The sequence below is a fragment of the Mytilus californianus genome, unplaced genomic scaffold, assembly GCF_021869535.1.
Source record: "Mytilus californianus isolate M0D057914Y unplaced genomic scaffold, xbMytCali1.0.p SCAF_55, whole genome shotgun sequence".
In the NCBI taxonomy this organism is placed as follows: Eukaryota; Metazoa; Mollusca; class Bivalvia; order Mytilida; family Mytilidae; genus Mytilus; species Mytilus californianus.
This window is the reverse complement of record NW_026262707.1, coordinates 123,015-136,508: the sequence shown is the minus strand read 5'-3', so window position 1 is coordinate 136,508 and position 13,494 is coordinate 123,015. Positions and strand designations below refer to the sequence as shown.

General features: G+C 35.9%; 2 long non-coding RNA genes across 2 annotated transcripts; both read right to left on the bottom strand.

Moving 5' to 3' along the window:
- Nucleotides 1–5,577: 5,577 nt before the first annotated feature.
- Nucleotides 5,578–6,278, bottom strand: LOC127703916 (uncharacterized). Its single transcript, XR_007983124.1, has 2 exons — nt 6,156–6,278; nt 5,578–5,623 (listed from the first exon to the last, which is right to left on the bottom strand). It is a non-coding gene; the product is annotated as an uncharacterized LOC127703916 (long non-coding RNA).
- Nucleotides 6,279–12,418: 6,140 nt separating this feature from the next.
- On the bottom strand, nt 12,419–13,068 carry LOC127703917 (uncharacterized). Its single transcript, XR_007983125.1, has 2 exons — nt 13,012–13,068; nt 12,419–12,464 (listed from the first exon to the last, which is right to left on the bottom strand). It is a non-coding gene; the product is annotated as an uncharacterized LOC127703917 (long non-coding RNA).
- Between the last annotated feature and the right edge of the window lie 426 nt (nt 13,069–13,494).

Genomic DNA, 13,494 nt, shown 5'->3' with positions numbered 1-13,494 from the left:
TAAATTCACAAAAATACTGAACTCTAATTCAAAACGAAAAGCCCCTAATCAAATGATAAAACACATCAAACGAATGGACACCAACTGTCATATTCCTGACTTGGTGAAAATAGGGCCACTTTTTTATAAGTTGCTTTACAGGATTCTTCTAAAAAAAAAGGGAGGGTAGGAGGTCGAAAAAAAAAAAATTAAAATAAAAATTGGAATTAATACTGTTTTTTTTTTCTTACCAAAAATCGAGAAACAAACAATGACATTACTCTATAGTATAATACTAACCATGTATGCAGATCGTTTCATTAACTTGTATTAATTCTTGCTGTTTTAATTAATGTGTTACAAGGAGTCCAATGTCAATGTATATTGATGAAAGCAGATATATACATATATATATATATATGTCTCTGATGAAAGGGAAGTGTGTTTTCCAATTGCATTTCTTTTTGTTCTGTGTATTTATTTATCAAATTTAAATCAGGGAGTGACAAAATTCCCCATATCATAATACAATCTTATTGAGGAAATACCAAGCTATCTGCATGTCATATACCTTCATATGTGGTACATATAAACATACAGTTTTTGTCGATTCCAACTGATCATATATTTCTGATTCTAGAGACCAAAATTGTTTAGAATCCAAATTTGTGTGGGAAATAGCATTCAGTATGTCCACTTCTTTTTTTTATCTTTATAAAGTTGCTTGAGAACTGGTTGCTTATTCGGATTTCAATGGCTTGACCCTCGTAAAAATTGAGTTTTATAACCGGGTGCTATTTTCTGACATTGTTTAAGCTTTTCCTGTTTTAATCGATCGAATAATTGTGTCATCAACACAAAATTTCATTGTTATCAATTTTAATATCATCGTCATCTCCTCCCTCGTCTCCCCAAGGGTGACTGGGGAATAGAAGTATGGTCACCATTGGTCTTCCTCCGACCGGCGGTAAAACCCTCGTCAAAGTGGGGCGTCCGTTTGGCTGTGCGGGATGTACAAATTTGCAGCCACGTCCGGTCAGAATGGGGACGTTAAATCCGATGCCTCGTGTAAAGAGAGTGCCACGCTCTTTGCACGTTAAGAACCCTTGCAACAACTCTTTGAGGGGTCCGCAGGTGACCTGTTGCAAGGCTATATTTCTGTCCCTATCCAATATACCCTCATTTCCCGTGGCAGTCTAAATTTCTCCGACCTCAATCCCAGACGCCTCTATTACAGAACCTACCTATTGTATTTATTGTTAACTTGTTCTTGTCCTGAATATGCATGAAATATTTGCCACTGGACGTTAAGCAACCAATAATCAATCCTCCCTCGTCACTCTCCTTTTCCATATAAATACGGTTCAATTCATTATTTTCAAACTGCTCAATTTCCTGAAAAATTGTTGTTATTTCTTCTTCGGCTGGTAAATTTAAGGATCTTGACAATTCTGTATTCAATTTATCATGAACTATTCTTGGTACAATAGAAACATCTGTAACAGTGTGTTCAAATAATGTGAAACACGAATGAAAAACAGTTTCAATATTAAAATGTTCCACTAAGAGGTAATTAATTTTGCCTAAATGGAACCTGTTTCCTTCTAAAGGTAAAAGACAGTTGATTGTGTCAATTATTTCTTCACTCTGTTTACTTAAATAAAGTAAATACTTTTTTATTTCAATGTCAATATTAGTACTTTCTCCTTCTGCATGGTCAATCAAACATTTGGACTGAACAGCCTTTTGTTGGTTTTCAGAGATCTTTCTCGTTTCCAACTGATCATATATTTCTGATTCTAAAGACAGAAACTGTTTGGAATCCAAATTTGTGCGGGAAATAGCATTCAGTTTGTCCACTTCTTTTTTTATCTTTATAAAGTTGCTGGAGAACTGTTTGCTTATTCGGATTCCAATATCTTGACCCTCTGCAAAATTAATATAACAAATTAATTATATTTATTGGTTTAATGTAAATAGAAAGTTGTTAAGAAATGTATATGAAAACAATTCACACTGAAAAGCATGGTTATATGACACGTGATTCTGAATTTCGAAGGACTTATTTGTAGTTATCGAGAAAAATGCAACAAAAAATTCCTACATGGCTATTTACAAAAAGTTGCTGAGAGGTAAACCTTAAAATTTATCACATTGTATAGGTTGACTTATAAAGCTTGAATCAAAATCAGTTTATCCCCATTTATAAAAATTAGGGCTGTTCCATAAAACATAACAACCATTTTAAAGATTGTTATGAAATCCATTGAAAATTGAATTGAAATTATAAATTTGACTCTATGGGTGATTAATTAAGTTTTAAATTGTCTGCCCTTGGTACCATGTAAGTTTAAATGGAACAGCTCTTAAGTATATAATACTTGTTATACATTTTCATACCTGCATATTTCTTCAAGCTAGATAAATATTGCCTGTCAGTTGCAAGTTCCTTTAATTTAACTAGACAGGCGTTTTTTCTCTTTGTCTGAGCTGATTCTAAAAGCAGTTGTCCTTGATCTGAAGTAAGCTGAAGCTTGGTGAAATTTGTTTTTTTCTTCAACTTTGACCATATCTGATATTAACAAATCTTAATATACGCACAAAATAGACCTCGAGTATTCCAGCATTTTTTTACAAACTAAATTTGCAAGATAAGCACCAAATATCTTTACATTCTAGCACAAAACCACAATTCTAATCTTTTTTCTTATTTTTGTCTAAATCTAGACAGCACATTGTGACAACAAATATTTTAAAAATCTTTTAACATACTTTTGTCTATACTGATGTATTTCTAACAAATGCCTAATGAGAGAACACTTTATGACATTGGAAAACTGTTTAAATTTACTTGCAACGTTGGAGATTCATTTAATGTAGTCCGAGTGCATAGCATCTAAAGCATCACAAACATATTTTGCAGATAAACAGCTCTCAAGTTGCAGAACAGACAATAGCTCCATGAATCTGAGATCAAAGCCAATTTTAGGGCTTGTAGGTGAAGCTGGCCATAAGCTGTAACGCATAAAGGTGACTGCAGGATCTTCACATCTACATAGCTGGTTTTTTATATGTATGTTGTAAACCTGCAATATGAGAATAACATATTAAAGAAAGAAAAACTAGAGGCTCTAAAGAGTAGTAAATTCAGTTTCTTCCCCTTCCAAATATTTTCCATCTGTATAAAGTTAATTTCAACCAAGAAAAAGAGGATACTAAAGTAATCATACAAAAACCGTTTGTTTGGAACATTTATTTGGGGGGTCAGCATAAAAAATATTTACCCTTTACATCAACAGCATATATGGAAGTAGAGTATGATGATTCACAAATGTGGTCTTTCCTGGCAAGTTCATTTGTCATGTGAATAGGTACATACATGGTTTGCTGTAATAGAGGTAAAGTATGTATATAATTAAAGTATTAATGTATGATGTTAATATGATCATATATAAACCTGAAAGAAATATATTGATAGGACAAAGTTAGAGATTGAAAAAATTCTTTGGATCAATATACATTGTATCTTGTAGGCTGTTAAGAACAATCTCGTCTTTACAATTTTTCAATTAATTTCATGGTTTTTGTGTGTGTGTACATTTTAAGCATTTGAACATTCTTATTGAAAATAGTCAGTAATAATTTCTAAATTTTGAAAACTATCAACGATTTTATGAAATTCATTTGATAACCGCACAAAGCATTGCAAAGTATATCAGTTTTTAAACATTTCTAAAAGCTGCAATGTTGCTTTTCTATCCTGGTTTTCAGAAAAGTTTTAAAACTACATCTAAACACATGAACAAATGACATTAGTCTTAGATGCATGAATTTTGTTATAGTTGTTAGTGGCTTTGAACTAGCTGTCAGTAACTGCGAGTACTCTCAGATCTGTACTAAGTGTCTTTTTGTTGTTGGGATGTACAAGTACCCGGCAACGTCCACTTGTATTTGTAATTGTATCCACCTGATGAGTTAAGCCTTTTTCAACTGATTTTTATAGTTCGTTCTTACGTTGTACTGTTACACCACTGTCCCAGGTTAGGGGGAGGGTTGGGATCCTGCTAACATGTTTAACCCCGCCACATTCTACATGTATGTGCCTGTCCCAAGTCAAGAGCCTGTAATTCAGTGGTTATCGTTTGTTTATGTGTTACATATATGTTTTTCGTTCATTTTTTTACATAAATAAGGCTGTTAGTTTTCTCGTTTGAATTGTTTTACATTGTCATTTCAGGGCTTTTAATAGCTGACTATGTGGTATGGGCTTTGCTCATTGTTGAAGGCCGTACGGTGACCTATAGTTAATACTTTCTGTGTCATTTGGTCTCTTGTATGCTTGTGGAGAGTTGTCTCATTGGCAATCATACCACATCTTTTTTATATATATTGTGGCAATATGTTACCTTCCACTGGTGTGGCTTATGGAACAGGATGTTCTGATGTATCCTCTTACAGCAAGCATCACAATGCAGAGGGACCACAATCCTGACAAACTATGACATCATCAACAGTTGATTGACAAAAGCAACAAGAATGAGTTGCTGGGGACTGTTCCTCCAACCTGGTTTCAATGAGCTTGTATCTCAACAAGTCCCATTACCCTCTTCCTTTTTTCTGCGTAGGTAAGATTAGTTCTTGCAGGATTACTGTTCACATTCTCTGCAAAAACAATTAATTAATCATAATCATTGTAATTCGATCATTTACAAAGCAGGCAAATTAACAAGACAAATAAACGCAATTTTTATTACTCATACGGCCGCAGGTTTTTAATTTGTTGGTTTAACTTGAGGGAGCAGACACACCTGGCCAGTTTGCAGAAGAAGAAAAAACAAATAAAAAATGATTTTTTTTTTATTGCAGCAGACCTTCCTTACTGTAGTCTGATATTATATTCTTGTAAATATAAATTCTGTGAATCTAAATAATAGACCCCCGAGGGTGACTGGGGAATAGAAGTATGGTCACCATTGGTCTTCCTCCGACTGGCAGTAAAACCCGTGCTAAAGTGGGGCGTCCGTTTGGCTGTGCGGGATGTACAAATTTGCAGCCACGTCCGGTCAGAATGGGGACGTTAAATCCGATGCCTCGTGTAAAGAGAGTGCCACACTCTTTGCACGTTAAGAACCCTTGCAACAACTCTTTGAGGGGTCCGTAGGTGACCTGTTGCAAGGCTAAATTTCTGTCCCTATCCAATATACCCTCATTTCCCGTGGTATTCTAAATTTCTCCGACCTTAATCCCGGACGCCCCTATTACAGAACCTACCTATTGTATTTATTGTTAATTTGTTCTCGTCCTGAATATGCATGAAATATTTGCCACTGGACGTTAGGCAACCAACAATCAATCAATCCATTGTGATCGTGACTCTCTTTCATCATTGCTATCTTTTGTTTTCAGAATCGTTTTTTTTTTTCTTTTCAGGTGACTCCATACTTATATAACTGCCAATGTCATCTTTATTGACAGACTCATTTCAGGAACAAATTCATTGGAATTAGAGAAAAGCAAATCATTTTCTGAGTTAACGGAATCGACTGAAATATTTAAAAGATTTTGTAAGCTATCTGTAATATCAAAGATACGCTAAAACCTGAGTTACTATCTTTTATTGCAGACCTCCAGAGAGGGTAAAAAACTGAAAATATACAAAAATGAAATCTAATAAGCACAATGTTCACAAAATAATGGTACAATTAATATCAACAATGTTCTCCATACATTGAAAAATATGTCTATCTTATGAAACAACCAAAAAATGATCAAAAAGTGCCATAGAATTACATCTTAGATAACAAAATTATAACACGAAAAGCGTTCTATACACATACTGTTTTAAGAAAAAACGTACGCCGAAATATATGGCTCTATTGGCGTTCCATACAAAAAATATTTTGACAAACTGACGGAGTAATATCAAAAATCGAGAATTAAGAAGCTTAAATTGACTAGGACTGGTGTATAATAAAAGCAGGAATAAAAATAACCATCATATAAACATCGGAAAGCTTAATTTAACATGTAAAATACAAAATAAGTGTGACATGAGATATGACTCCTGAGAATCGTTTGAAATCACAATTAAATTCAAAAGGACTGACCTTAGACTTTAAATACGTATATCGGGCATACAAATGAAGGTTATAAACTACAGTATAACAAAAACTCACCCTGTGGAGGGTTGAATACCAAAGAAAAGTTTGTTTATCTTTGCCGTGTGGCAGACATCAAAAATAAAATTCGACATAATGACGGACAGATCCGTAATTTCCGGAGTGTGACATAACACTCCCCCTCTGATTTCAAATCTAAAATCACCAATTCATAAACAAATTTGAAAATAACATGAACAAATTATCAATGCAAAATGTAATAACTGTAATAAAATGTTCTGACTATCCGAAGGTTCAACGAGTTAAAATTATAATCATTAATCTGTTTCACTTTGTTTTAGTTCCACATGCTCTACCAACATTACTAGTTCGTTGATTGGTCTAACATAACTAACTGCTTTCCCATCACGCACAACACGAATTTGAACCTTTCTGACTTTCTGATCAAAACTAGAGAATGTCTTTTCAACAATTGCGACTGGCCAATAGTTGCGAGCACATTCACGGTCTCTTAAGAGTACTAAATCGCCTTCCTTCATATTACTGTATTCACGGGTCCATTTTTGTCGAGTTTGTAGACGGTTTAAATATTCGTTACGCCAGCGGTTCCAAAACTCTTCTGCTAGAACCTGAGTGTGCTTCCATAGAGATTTCAACATGTCTTTATTTCCGAATGTTGGAAACGATACATTGTCCTGATTTATTTTATGTGTGAGAAGCATTGCTGGACAAAGTACACATGGTGATTCTGGGTCAGCTGACACCGGAACCAAGGGTCTCGCATTTACAATTGCTGTTACCTCCGATAACAGGGTAGTAAGTACTTCATGAGTAAGAGTTTTTGAACCTTCTCGTAGTAACATAGAATCTAAAATCTTTCGTGAAACACCAATCATCCTTTCCCACACTCCTTCCATGTGGGAGGCGTGTGGAGGATTAAAAAGCCACAAGACGTCGTTGTTTGAGAGAAAACTTCTCACAGAGTCTTTTTCAACCAATTCAGTGATCATATTTAGCTCTTTTGAACTGCCAACAAAGTTTGTTCCCCTATCAGAACGGAACTGCTTAACTTCACCCCTTAAGGCAATGAAACGACGCAACGCATTTATACATGAAGCACTGCTGAGCTCCTCTATGACCTCTATATGAATTGCTCTGCTGACGAGGCATGTGAACATAAGTGCCCATCTTTTCTGATTAGCTGGTATGACACGAGTGCGTCTATATGCTATGGGCCATGGGCCAAAAGTGTCCAACACCGACGAATGTAAATGGCGGTGATGGTTTTAATCTGTCCTCAGGCAAATCTGCCATTTGCTGCCAACCGAAACAACCACGAAGCTTACGACATATCACACATTTATGAAGCACTGAAGAAACTAAACGACGACTGCCTAAAATCCAAACACCAGCTGTACGGATAGCACCATATGTGAGGCTTCTGCCTTGATGAGCCACTTTTTCATGGAAGTGTCGAACAATAAGTAATGATATATGGTGGTGTTTTGGTAAGATAATAGGATGTTTTGAAAGATCTGCACAATCTTTGTAATTTCGCAAGCGACCACCAACTCTTAAGGTGTCATCAACATCAAGTATGGGCGATAGTTGCGAGAGAGAACTGTTGTTATGCAACGATGTTCCCTGTCTGATATTGTCTATTTCGTTTCTATAATTTTCCATTTGAACCTCACGAATTATGAATTGTTGGGCTCGTTTCAAAGCATCTGGTTGTTTGTATGCATCTAAATGTTCAGGTTTATCGTTATGATGTGCCAGATTTCTAACAAGTTGTTTCAATAAGGAAATTGCTCTGACTAAAGTTCTCCATTCTGAAAATGTTGAGAATCTATGTGTTCCTAATTTATGTAGATTATTTCGATCTACAGTTTGTGTTTTAGCTACTTGCACATCTGGGCGAATCTCCTTGTCACTATCAGCATCAACCAACTGATGTGGACCATTATCTAAATTTCCAAGGGACACGTTATAAAGAAATACTGGTCCCTTCATCCATATACTATTCGATAACTCTGCAGGGTTAATTCCTCGTGTTGCGATATCTGCCGGATTATTTTCGGTTGAAACATGTCTCCATCTTTTTGGATCACTAGAGACTCGAATTCGTCGCACTCGGTTTCCAACGTATACATGAAACCTCTTTGACTCATTTGTCAAGTAACCCAACACTATTTTGCTGTCTGAGTAAAAGTACATTTCACTTTGATCTATACCTAAATGCTCGTTGACAAGATCAGATAATTCTGCCGCAAACACAGAGGCGCACAGTTCTAATCGAGGAATAGTATTCCCATGTGAAGGCGCAACCTTCGCCTTTCCCAATAAAAAACTAACTGTTACATGGTGTGAGTCAATTAATCTCAAATAAGCCACCGCACCTATTGCCTCTTTTGAAGCATCACAAAAGATATGAACTTCTTTGTTCGAAGCTTCTGCATAGAAGATGTCACTATACATACGCGGAATAAATCATTGCCCAAGATCAGGTAACGTATTAATCCACTGTTTCCATAGATGTAGGTAAGTATCAGGTAATGGGTCATCCCATTCAGTGTGTCCTAGTGAAGTCATCATATCACGTAAGAGAAGTTTACCACGAACTGAGACACGGGCTGTAAAGCCAATCGGATCAAAAAGAGAGTTGATCGTTGATAATACGCCACGCTTGCTAAATGGCTTGATGTCATGTGCTACTTGAAAGGTAAAACAGTCAGTGTTAATATCCCAAGCCATACCTAGGCTTCTTTGCAAAGGTAAACAGTCATTTTCAAATTTCAGATCTTTGAGATTTTTAGCCAGATCATCAACGGGAAACTGACTTGACAAATATTTGCTATTTGAGGCTATTTTATGTAACCTAAGATTACCACCCCTTAACAATGCGTTTTGTGTTCTCTTAACTAAATCAACAGCTGTCTCAACATTTTGACACGACAATAGACCATCGTCCACGTAAAAGTTGCGATCTACAAACTCCTTCACATCTTGATCAGCAGTTTCAGCAGATTTCCTAAGTCTATAAGTTGCCACTGACGGCGAGGGGCTGTTACCAAATACGTGAACAGTCATACGGTAATCAATCAATGGTTTTTCAATGTCATTTTCAGTATGCCAAATAAAACGAAGGTAATTACGATGCTCTTCACTGACTTTGAAATTATAGAACATCTGTTCGACGTCAGCAGTTACCGCTATAGCCTCTTTTCGAAAACGAAGCAAAATCCCTAACAGGCTGTTCGTGAGGTCTGGTCCCTTTAACAGAATGTTATTTAATGAATGACCATTACACACTGCGGATGCATCGAATACAACTCTGATACTGTCAGGTTTTGTGGGGTGATATATCCCAAACATAGGTAAGTACCAACATTCAGACGATATAGCCAATGGTGGCGCTATTTCAGCATGACCATTTTCGATGATTTTCTGCATGAATTGTATGACATGTTCTCGTTTTGTAGAATTAATTTACAAGCTGTAATCGAAAGATTTTGCTCTCTTTAAAGCTAATTGTTTGTTGTTTTCTAATATTGGCCGATGCTCACGGAAGGGCAATGGAGCAACCCAACAACCATCTGAATCTTTAACAAAACCTGAATTCATGATCCTCAGGAATGTATCGTCTTCGATTGATGATCCAATTTTTTCATCTTTGTCAGTTGTACGGAAAACATTCGTATCTATTAGTAATTCATTTTGACAAGGTTTAAGAAAAGTAGCACGGCCATTACTCAAAATGGTCGTCTTGTTCACATTTACGCAATCTAGAATGCCAGGCGGATGAGTTTTCCCGAGACACACTTCACCAATTATTGCCCACCCTAAAGGCAGCTTCTGTGCATATGGGAGGTTACCTTTGCCAAGACGCTGATCGAGTACATGGTGTACTGATATCAAATCTCTTCCTATCAAAAGATCAATCTGTGCATGCTCATCGATTTCAGGAATGTAAGGAGCAATGTCTACAAGATGAGGATACTGAATAGCCACATTAGGTGACGCTATTTCCTGTCTATTGTTCGGAATATCATTACATTCGATGATAGTTGGTAAATCAAACACACAAGACCCATCTAAAGTTTCTACCACGTATTCCCTAGCTAAACGTCCAGATGTTGTGAATTTTCCTGCACAAGACGACAAAACATATTCAGTTTCAGGTCCATTATCACAAAACAAATAAAAGAAGTTGGAAGTGGCCAATGACCTGTTACTTTGGTCATCTATTAAAGAATACATCATGCGTGATTGTTCGGGTTTTCCTTTTGGATACACTTTTACTAGCATTAGTTTTGAACATGACTTACTTGTGCCAGTTACTTGACCACATATTTGTGTGCATGCTGTCTTAACTTCTCCTGATTCATTCTCCCCCTCGTGAGATTCTGGGGGGTTGTTATTTTTAATACTCTCTATATCGGTATGTAAACCAGAAGGGTGTTCCCGACTCTGACAGACTGAACATTTCAAGAACTCTTTGCAGTCTCTTCTTAGATGGCGCTTAGGCCCACAACAGCGAAAACAAATTCCATTCTTTTTTAAGAACTCCCTTCGTTCTGAAATCGGTTTCATGCGAAAACCTCTGCAATCATTCAATAAGTGACTTGTTCCATGCACAGGACATACCAAGTCTGAACTTTTTACTTTATCTGCTAACGGTTTCAACACTGATGTTTCAGTACGTGCACAAGATAACTGATTTTTTGTGTTTCCATAACGATTGTTTGTTGCATTAGTAGTATTCTGTACTTTGATTTCTCGACAATCCTCGAAGAAAAAACTGGGGTCATTTTTCATTTTTGCCATCCTTTGCAAAAACTTGGTGAATACTGTGAATGGTGGATATACCAAGTGGTTTTGAATCTTATATCTGGTGGCCTCTGATGTCCACTTTTCTTGGATATTATATGGAAGTTTTGCTATAATAATATTTACGCCAGCCGATGAGTCATAAACACTAAAAATACTTCTATACATGTCATTCTCTTTAACTGCTTCTATTTCTGAAACTATATCAAAAAGCTCAAATAAACGTTTGTTGTCTTTATTACTTATTTTGGCAAAGTTATTGAGTTTCTTACGCAAAGCACTTTCTACAATTTCTGGACTTCCAAATCTGTCTTGAAGTCTAGCCCAAATCCTGGCTACACCTTGAGATGGGTTTCCTGCATTAGCTGCTCGAATGCTCGATGCTTGTTTGCAACTTTCGGGTCCCAACCATTTAACCAATAAGTCTATTTCTTCAGACGGAGTAACGTTTAATTCACGCATTACATTTGTAAAACTAGCTTTCCAAGCTAAGAAATATCCAGGCGTGTCATCATATTTACAGAGCCTTGATAATAACAAGTCTTTTTTTAACAATGAATTGAGTAAACTCCCTACATGCGTCTGTCTGAGTAAACGTGGCAGTAGGGATTTGACTTACTACTGCTGGTATAAACGTAGGTGCATCAACATTTAAATTTTGAGTTAAAGGCGTATTGTCATTTTGATCAGTTTGTTTTAGTATGAATTCTGCATTACGTCTTTGGATGTCTTCTTTATTTGGTTCTGAAATAGCACAATCGTCATCAAAATTCTCATTCAAGACTCTGAGTTCACATTCAGCTTCCTCTATATCACGTTTCACACTTAAAAGTTTCATGTCTGCTTGTATGGCTGTTTGTTTACGCATAAGTTCAACTTCTTCTTGTGCAAATTTTGCTCTGGTTTTTGCGGCTTCAACTTTGGCTCTTTGCCGAGAAAGATAAGAACTTCCTCTTGAACATCTAGATTTTCTATCGACACCAATATCTGACGGTTCTCTAAAAGCGTCCGGTGGTTGAATGATTTCTGATAATTGTTCAGTTTTAACTTTATGTAGCTCTTCCATATCAAAGGCTTGCAACATTGTTTCCAGATTATCTATTACTATAGAGGCTTTCTGTTGTATCGAACTAGCAATCATACTATGTGAAGCTCTCTCACGAGAACTTTCGTCACACCGTTGAGAAACCAAATAGTCGTCATATTTGCGAGAAATTTCTTCATATTCCTTTAAATGTTTCATTAGTTCTTGCTTGTAAGTACAAGCTAATGTTTTAGTCATCTGGGTGTGCTCATGTATATCTCCCATAATCATGTCTATATATCTGTGTTGAATTCGTAGTTTTGAAGTAAACTGTCTTACACTCTCCTCAAACACCAATTGTCCTTCTGGAGTAAGTCTATACGCCTCACGCAAAGTTCTTTCTGAGTCCATGTTTATTCTTCCCGATACCAAGGTTTTTTACTGTAATGTCAAAGATACGCTGAAACCTGAGTTACTATCTTTTATTGCAGACCTCCAGAGAGGGTAAAAAACTGAAAATATACAAAAATGAAATCTAATAAGCACAATGTTCACAATCAACAATGTTCACAAAATAATGGTACAATTAATATCAACAATGTTCTCCATACATTGAAAAATATGTCTATCTTATGAAACAACCAAAAAATGATCAAAAAGTGCCATAGAATTACATCTTAGATAACAAAATTATAACACGAAAAGCGTTCTATACACATACTGTTTTAAGAAAAAACGTACGCCGAAATATATGGCTCTATTGGCGTTCCATACCAAAAATATTTTGACAAACTGACGGAGTAATATCAAAAATCGAGAATTAAGAAGCTTAAATTGACTAGGACTGGTGTATAATAAAAGCAGGAATAAAAATAACCATCATATAAACATCGGAAAGCTTAATTTAACATGTAAAATACAAAATAAGTGTGACATGAGATATGACTCCTGAGAATCGTTTGAAATCACAATTAAATTCAAAAGGACTGACCTTAGACTTAAATACGTATATCGGACATACAAATGAAGGTTATAAACTACAGTATAACAAAAACTCACCCTGTGGAGGGTTGAATACCAAAGAAAAGTTTGTTTATCTTTGCCGTGTGGCAGACATCAAAAATAAAATTTTTTGAGGCATTGTGAAGATTATGCTGAGAAGAATTGTTATTGTCATCTGTGCTTTTAACCTTTGTGTTTTTACCATCTTCATTTTGTTCTGATGCATCAGTTTTTACATAAGTGTTGTCAGAGTCATGACTCTCAGTTTCAGGTATATTGTTCTCAAAATTAATATCATTATGAGCAGGTATGTCTGGTTCTTTAGTACTAGTAGTTGAATCAACCTTGATAATAACTTGGTTTAAAATGTGAAAGTAGTTTAAAGGGATCAACAAACATCTGATAATGGTGTTCTTGCACGATGATTGTACCTGCTGATAATGGTGTTCTTGCACGATGATTGTACCTGCTGATAATGGTGTTCTTGCACGATGATTGTACCTGTTGTTATAAAAAAATTGTGTTTGTACAATAATTTCC